The 8,399-nt window shown below is 39.6% G+C and overlaps 1 protein-coding gene across 1 annotated transcript in view; it reads right to left on the bottom strand.

Annotated features, from left to right (window-relative positions):
* EMP2 (epithelial membrane protein 2) overlaps nucleotides 1–3,635 on the bottom strand; it is a 62,894-nt gene extending 59,259 nt beyond the window's left edge. The window contains exon 1 of the mRNA XM_075565340.1: nucleotides 3,360–3,635. The gene's annotated coding sequence lies outside the window, so the exon portion shown is untranslated. The remainder of the gene's footprint in view (nucleotides 1–3,359) is intronic.
* Nucleotides 3,636–8,399: the final 4,764 nt, after the last annotated feature.

Genomic DNA, 8,399 nt, shown 5'->3' on the forward strand with positions numbered 1-8,399 from the left:
TTATTTTCATCTTTCTGTACGTGGGCTGACATATGGGCCAAGATTCTAGCTATACATCACTCACATAACAGTGTACACTATGTTATCTTTTCTCTTTTTTGGGTGACCCTGCTCGCTCTGAACTTTTGTGGAGTACAGCTTCTTATTGGCCTGCAAGCTTTGAACAGCGGTCATGTGATCCCTTGTAGCCAAGCATATCGGCTAGGGAGGTGTCTCTGGAAGCAGGGGGTCCCCAGAGCTGAATTTAACAGGGTTCAGCTACAGCGACCCCCTGCTTCAATCCTGGTAGAAAGAAAGGATAGGAAAAGAAAGAGAGAAAGGGGGAAGGAAAGAGTTTGAAATAAAAGAGCTTGGATTGCCAAATATCATGTCAGCACCTATAAAATACTGTAATACTGTGTGCACAAGGGACACAATGCTAAAAATGATGAAACCAATCAAAAATGTAATCAGTTTAGAAATATGCTTAAAGATATTGGCACACTAGGTAGTTTCACAACAAAATCCATTAGTATTCCTAGCACCAAGGAAGCTTCTCACATACATATTCACCAACACGTAAAAAACCCCAATATACAATTACTGTATTCTGCATGAAACAGTCGCAGTACACATGATTAAATATATCTGATCTCAGAGATTATTGTCAGACATGAGAACAGACAGATTCAAAAGCTACCAGAGCAAAATAGCCCAACTCAAAGGATCACTCGCTTACTCAAACTACCTTCACAGAGGTTGATCTAGAATTGGATGTCTTTTTTTTATAACCTCGTCTACTATATAACTCTGTAACTAGAGAAGCTGAAGTATTGCATAATTTACGTTGCTTGTGGATTTTTTTTTGGGGGGGGGGGAAGGGGGAGGGTGCTAATAATATGTCCATATAAAGGAGAGATAGCCATGTAGTTAAAACAAAAGTTCGCCCACTACAAATAGTTTCTATTTTCTAACTTGTCTGAACAGGCGAGCAGAGAACAACCGTCTCCCCTTACCTGCAGGACACGGCAGGAATATGTATAACGCCAATGTGCCCAACAATGCTGGGAGGAGAAAAGAAATGCCATCAGAAATTAACAGAGTTCTCCTCATTCGTCCGCCAGCTATATTATTGCTTGTAGCCCTGCTTCATCCTCCGGCAAAGTTCCTGAACTTCAATACGTGTACTGGGCTGGCTATGTTATGAATAGGGTGACTGTACCCCTAGAAACCCTTAGATTCAAGTAGGTGTAAGACGAGTTTAAGACCCAGTTCCAGCTCAGTGACCTTCACATAGACCAGACTCCAGCAATTCCATTGTAAGAGGAAGAGAGTCAATATTACTGTCTTACTAACAGGCGGTGACAAACATACAAATTCACATTATTGTTGCACATCACTTTCTCAGGCGGGCTCTTACATTATGTAAGTTACCGAATGAATGAAATCGCATCAGGATTCCCATACGGGTTCCAGGATTTCTCACTGATGTCAATAAAAAAAAGGTACAATTGCTGATCCTCTATTTGTAGAACCATATTTTGGTTAATGTCACTGTTTAATAGAGTGTAAGATCGGCGACACTTCCCATTCTTTTTTTTTAATACTTCAGAAATATCTGCACGTAACTTTTCCATTTTGGGGCTCCACAAAACTGTCTGCCATTTTCTCCATAGGATATACATGGTGTGGATTCAATGCATACAATAAGTTTAAGGAGATATTTTAAAATAATAAATATGCACACACACACTGACACGTGTCCCCTGTGCTCATTTAAATGCTTATATTTTTGCTTTTCAACATCCCTCTGCAGGTTGTGATACCTTTTAATGGCACATCTATTAGGGGATCCCAAAAGGTATCATAACCTGCAAAAACACCTTTCTCAAAAACCTTTCTGCCAGGACCTGCCACTTAAAACGTTCAATATTGCCAGGCACAAAAAGACAGACAATCTGCGCCGGTTACAAGGTCTTTAAAAAAACATTTTTGCATTTTCAAATGCGTCAGTTTCTGCAAAGGAAGAAAAGCTTTGAACTGAAATAACACGTCCCCCAAATCTCTTTAGGATAAAATCTACTTCTTTCCACTAGGTGGAACATTTGCCTAAAAAAAACCAGTCGGCCCTGTCTGGATCGAGGTGCGGAGAGCAAGCAACAGTTTAAAATATAATTTGCCCCTACGGCCCAGTACACAATAGGGTGCTATAGACTTTAGCACACCTTTATTCCCACTCATATCAGTGAACAAGTAGGCAGTACTCCAAATTCAGGTATCCTAATGTATAGTACGGATACAAGTAAAGAGTGTACTATGGATACTCGCATTATTTACCAACATTTATACTCTATAACCTCTGTTCATTTAATATAACCATGCATTGTCATCAGAATTCTGTGCCCAGGACATCGTTGAAAACGAGAGGCAACTCTCAATGTTTTATTTCCCCGGTAAAACATTTTTATAAATAAATAAATAAATACACAATGATACATATATTAATCACAGCATCTCTTCATTCTTAACATACACGTATCTTGCTGTTGTCCAGGTACGACAGAGTTAAGAGAGTGCAAGGAGAATGTGTCCAAGTCCCCAGGTTTAATGTGTGCAGTGACCAGGACTATCCCTAAGCACATTCCACATTAGGGATTCGGGAAACGCCCCTCAGCCAACTCACTGACAGAAGTCAATGTTTGTACTTCAACAATATTGTGCAGGTCAAATCCATACTTCTTCAGTGAAAACCTTCACATGAAAAAGTGTAGCTTTCCGAGCTAAAAGGCAACAGTGTCTCTATAATATGAACATAAGCAACTAATTGATAGCAAAGTAGTTCCTCTATGCGTGCTGGATGGAGACACTTCCAAGCAATCCCTATGGAAGTCCCACAACCTATAGAGCTGATCACACACAAAACGTGCTGTGCAATAGGTACAGCTGGTCTTACAGGAGCCAAAAACATGTCGTGTACACGCCACATAGGTGCAGTTGGAGGGTAGCTTAATATATTGTTATATTGCATCAGATTAGGTACAAAATTGCTGTGGGGAAAGCCATGGGGTGGTAAAAAAAAAAAGGCTTCATATGAAACTAGTAGATGGGTGATTAAGTGCTACAGACAAATGCAAACAGCGAGGGAGAGAGGAGCCATATTCTCTGCTGTAGAGCTATCCATCTAAAATTCCTACAAACAACACACACATCCCAGATACATGTATCCAAAGAAAGGGGCAAAGCTCATTTCCATGTAATAATGTGTAGGCAAAATGTTATTTGAAGTATATACAGTAGCTACAGTTCACCTCTGCCATCCCTTGCCATATAACCTACTTCACTGACACAAGTTTGGTGCACATGATATGTACAGTACTCACATGTTTCTCTGCACAGAGAGGTGGAGGTGGAAGAGTCCTAGGTCTAGCAGAGGGGAGCACAGGGAGAGGAGAATGGCTCTCTCTCTCTGGATAACTGTTGTGTGCTGAGAATCTGAGAGTTGTTTTGAACCTCTGCCTCACACCACACCAGTTTCCTCCCCTTCTCCTCTTGCCTGGAGGATGAGGTCACAAGCAAGCTGGGTGTGGAAAAGAAAATATAGATCCTACTCTGTCTATGTAAAGCAAGTTAAAAAAAAAAAAAAGATTATTCCCCACCCCCCCACTGCTGCTTTCAAATTCAAAAAATGCACCTTTCTGAAGTTAAACGTGTAGGATCAGTGTCTTTTCCAGCTCCAGCAGTGCTAAGCTCCACCCCAGCAAAGCAAAACACACATATCCAATCTCCAGTCAGGTTTGCCATGTTTGTTTTTATTTAAGCACAGCCACCCACAGAGAGATATAGTAAAGTTCAAATCGAAATATCTGTGGCTCCTCTCATAAAAAAAGAAGGATTCACATGGTGCAGAGTTTCAGAGAAGAGAGAAAATAAGCTCAGTGCTTTCCACCATCAGTTTGCAAACACCCAGCCACGTGTCAGTCTGTCCCAAAAACAAAGGGTAACACTGTGCCCCAAACAAACCCAAATTCACCATAACAACAGTGTTTTTGCTGGAAGTGGAGAAGTCTGAAAGCCAGGAAAGAGAAAGGGGGGGGGGGAGGGGAGACGTTTTAATTCCATCCGCTTGTCAAAAATAAGTTGTTTACCAATAACATTTTCAGCCTGTGTATTTAATATCAACTTTGTGTTGCGCTTTCCGCTGGGTGATTTGGGAAAATAGTTTAGATAACTAACCAAAATCAATGCACTCAAGTTGACAGCGGTGAGGTTAAAAAAAAAATTACAGTACTCAACTGCTATTCCGTTGTAAACAGATCCCACCCAAATGTAAGACACTTTATTGGCAGGGAGAAGCGTTATTTTGTTAGCAACATATGGGGCTATGTATGAAGCTCTTGGAAAGTATATTGTAAAGTACATTAAAAAAAACAGCTTTTGCGTAAAATGTGGGAAAGTTATCCATTAAATATGGAATACACAGGGCTATTTATTTGTTTCTTAGGTTCCAGCATTTTAGAGATACAGTATGTTCCATATAGGGAGTATAAAATTGTTATTTATAGTTGGGTTATTTATATAATTCATATATAATTTAGTTTTTCTGGCAATGCGTTACTTTTCCCAATTTCTCCATATTACCACTTACCAATTGTTCACTTGTACAGGGTGGGCAAAATACCTTGGTATGTGGATGTTTAGAGATACAACATGTTTCTTTTGACATTACAAACTTTATTTTTTTGAAAGGTGTTCCTAACTGCCTTTTTTGTTTTGTTTGTTTTAATATATGCAGTATTTCATTACCTTTAATGAAAACGAATTTCCCTAAGCTGCCCCTCGATCCGTTCTCCTGGGAACAATCAGTAAATATCTTGCTCTTAGGGCTATTGTTACAGCTTTCAACTCAGATAGTCTCCTGCTGGGAACACTGCAACACTTTCCTGTTTGTGACAATTTGTTGCAAATGCTATTCCACTGTTGGGGAAGGACAGGGCTCAAAAAGAGGTGTGATAGAGCCAGCTAAATAGCAACCAACAAATTCTCAGTAGTACTTTAAAACAGAAATACTACCGCCCCTTTTTTTTGTTACTGTAAAACATGTGGCAATGTATAATTCTACATTCTTACCTACGCTGGGAATCGTTTGGTGCCCCTGTTATAAATCTGTAAAAATCCTGATTGTGTGCATAACATAATAGCCACCTTCTGACTCTGTGCTGCAGTCTGTGAAATGCTGCAGCTGATACTGTATGCAACATTATATTACTAAGTGTAACACATTATTGTTACAGCTTCCAGAGTAATAGACAATCTGTTGTTTGGAACACAGCAACAGGTCTGTGATACTTTGTTGTCAAAGTGCAGAGCTCAAAAAGGTGTGTGTCAGAGCGTGTTTCCAAAGAGGAAGTGGATGTGACTTTCTAAATGGTTGCTGTAGCAAACAAACAATGATTGAAACAAAACATCATAAAAAAATTGCTTTAGGAGTTAAAAAAAATGCAGACAGTATATCTGACAGCACAGCTCTGAATTATTTAAAAAACAAAAACACAGCTAGGATTTTGAATGGTTTCCTCCTTATAGTGGCATAGATATCTTCAAACCTCTAAATACATTTACACTGTCATAAAAAAAACAAGTAAAAACTCATTAATGGCATTATGTAATGTGAAAAATATGTGATATTAAAAAGATGCTGTTAAAATAGTCCTGTGACTCCCACACATTGATGCAAAGTTGTTACACAGACACCAAATACTATGAATGCAAATGATATACATTTTGCAAATTTCTGAGACCCTGGCTCCTGTGTGTAACTGGGACACACACTCAGCAAGCTTCAACTTTTGTTTTATAGACTTTCCAAATGGCGAATTCCAAATTTGTGACTGGTAGCAGAAAACTCTACTCATGAAACATTATGCCAGCAATTCAGGTGATGTATATTAGCAAAACAATAATATGTTGTCATGTACTCTGCACTGTATAAAATGAAATATCCCTAGATAAAGGGAATACCCCTTTCAATATTACACCTAGGATCGCGTGACAGCGCATTACCGCCTACTCAAAGTTCTGCAATGTTTCAACAGCACGCGATTTGTGCAGCAATCCAACTCATTTAGTGCCTTACTATGCAAAAATATCTGCTAGATCTGTAGTGTGATAGTGTAATCGCGTGAAATCAAAGAACGGCAGATTCTGAGGTATAAACTGGCGAGTGTCTAGTATAGAAGATGGGGCACGGACGGCGGGCTAACATTATCAACGATGATAAGAGATGTGGGAAATTTCCCAAAATTCGCTCGCAACATTTTTAACAGTATTTTCTCCCAAATTCGATTCCTGAAGAACCGGTTCGCCGAACTTTTAAAAGCTAAATTTTTTTTTTAATTCCACGCGCATTTTGCCAAATGAGTCTCTTGGCGAATTGAGCCCGGGCTGCAGCTCAGCTGTGACTGATTCACATTACAGGCAGTCCTCGGTTATCCGACGCAATGCGTTACTCAAAATGGCGTCGGATAGCGAAACGTTGTAAAGCGAAACCCGTTTTCCCATAGGAACACTGTTTAAATGAAACGTTCCGTTCCTGAAGGCATTTTTAATGCTAAAATACACAAAATATTTTACTCAAACAATAAGATTATGCTGCACACACACACATTATGATGTAAAGATTCTATTTATTGAATCCAGAACTGTATAATAAAACTGTTAGACATGTTTAAAGGCATAAATATACCACAAAACCTTCACACAGACTGATCTGGATGATTTCCCTGATTGCAGCCTTCTGATTGACATAATGTTGCAACTTTGCAAAGCGTCGTAAGAGCGTCGGATAAGCCATTTTAGCGTCGTAAAACCGGCCATAGGGATGCATTGGACAGCGTCGGATAAGCCATTCGTCGTAAAGTGAAGCGTCGTAAAACGAGGACTTACTGTACTTTTCTCGACTAAAAAATGGCAAATTTTGCATGGTTCATAAACCGTGCTAAAGCATCGCACGTCTCTTAAAGCTGCAGACCCAGCAATATCCTACATGTGATTTTTTTTTAATAAATCAGTTCGGTATTATGAGAAAATACTTGTAGCATTAAAAAAAAAAAAAAAAAAAACTCTGAATGACTTTTTTAATGTAACAAACCTTTTTTGTTTCTATAGCAACCATTTATTAGTCACACTGACTAATACTCCTCTGCAGTCATTTAGTGAACCCCTGGGCCGAATCTTCTCTGATCGATCTGCAACTTAGCGAATTACTTATCATTGAGTGGATTGTATTGATGCACATATTAAAGGGGATAAATACAATAAAAATAAAAAATGGCGCTTGGACGCCAGCTTTAACATGAGTAAAGTTGAAGCTGGGATAGAATGTTAATGAGAAGTAAATGTCATTATTGTACAACTAAAACAACCCCGCTCCCCTAGGAAGTTTGCTCTGTTACCACATTGCTAGTGAATATTACAGTATCAATGTAAAGAAACAAACAGCACTGATTAGAATTGCAAACTGGGATACAGTATACAGGCATACCCCGGTTTAAGGACACTCACTTTAAGTACACTCGCGAGTAAGGACATATCGCCCAATAGGCAAACGGCAGCTCGCACATGCACCTGTCAGCATGTCCTGAACAGCAATACTGGCTCCCTACCTGTACCTGTAACATCAGTTATGCGCGTATATGATGATTGCAGTACAGTACATGCATCGATAAGTGGGAAAAAGGTAATACTTCACTTTAAGTATATTTGCGCTTTACATACATGCTCCGGTCCCTTTGCGTACGTTAATGAGGGGTATTAGGGATGAATCTCCGGGAAGCGCAGGGATATGTGAAAACAAAAATGTATATAGATAGTGCAATATTGCTGTGACAAATTAAATAAATTGGCTGATCTAATGCAGATGTACTCACAAGTGTGAGAAGGTTAAAGGCACGTAAAGGTATCTTTCCCAGAGTATGGATGTCACACTGTATTCAGGAAATCAATCTCAGCCCCATATAGAATCCAAGAGACCTTAGAAAATAAGACTGGACATAGCGCAGACTGTATACCAAGAATTTATAAAAGGTAAGTGAAAGGTATTACACTCACATGATTTCAAAAGTTTAAAAGCATTTCGATCACACGCAGTGGATCTCAGCAGCCGGATAGATGGTGTATCTGGTTCCCCTCCTTCCGTGGCGTGCGTGTCACTGGTTTGCGTTCCAACTGCACAGGAAGTGATGTCATCGGCTTCTAGGGGTTCCGGCCAGTAGTACAGACGTCACTCTACGCGTTTCATCTCATCGATTTCATCAGGAGTGACTTTGTGATGGGTGTGGGATACATATATACCCCTAACTTAGTTCCCATTGGTGAATGGCTAACTAGATTTTAATTGGGTTAACGATTATCCCAAGAGGCCT

This window comes from Ascaphus truei, chromosome 11 (genome assembly GCF_040206685.1).
Source record: "Ascaphus truei isolate aAscTru1 chromosome 11, aAscTru1.hap1, whole genome shotgun sequence".
Classification (NCBI taxonomy): Eukaryota; Metazoa; Chordata; class Amphibia; order Anura; family Ascaphidae; genus Ascaphus; species Ascaphus truei.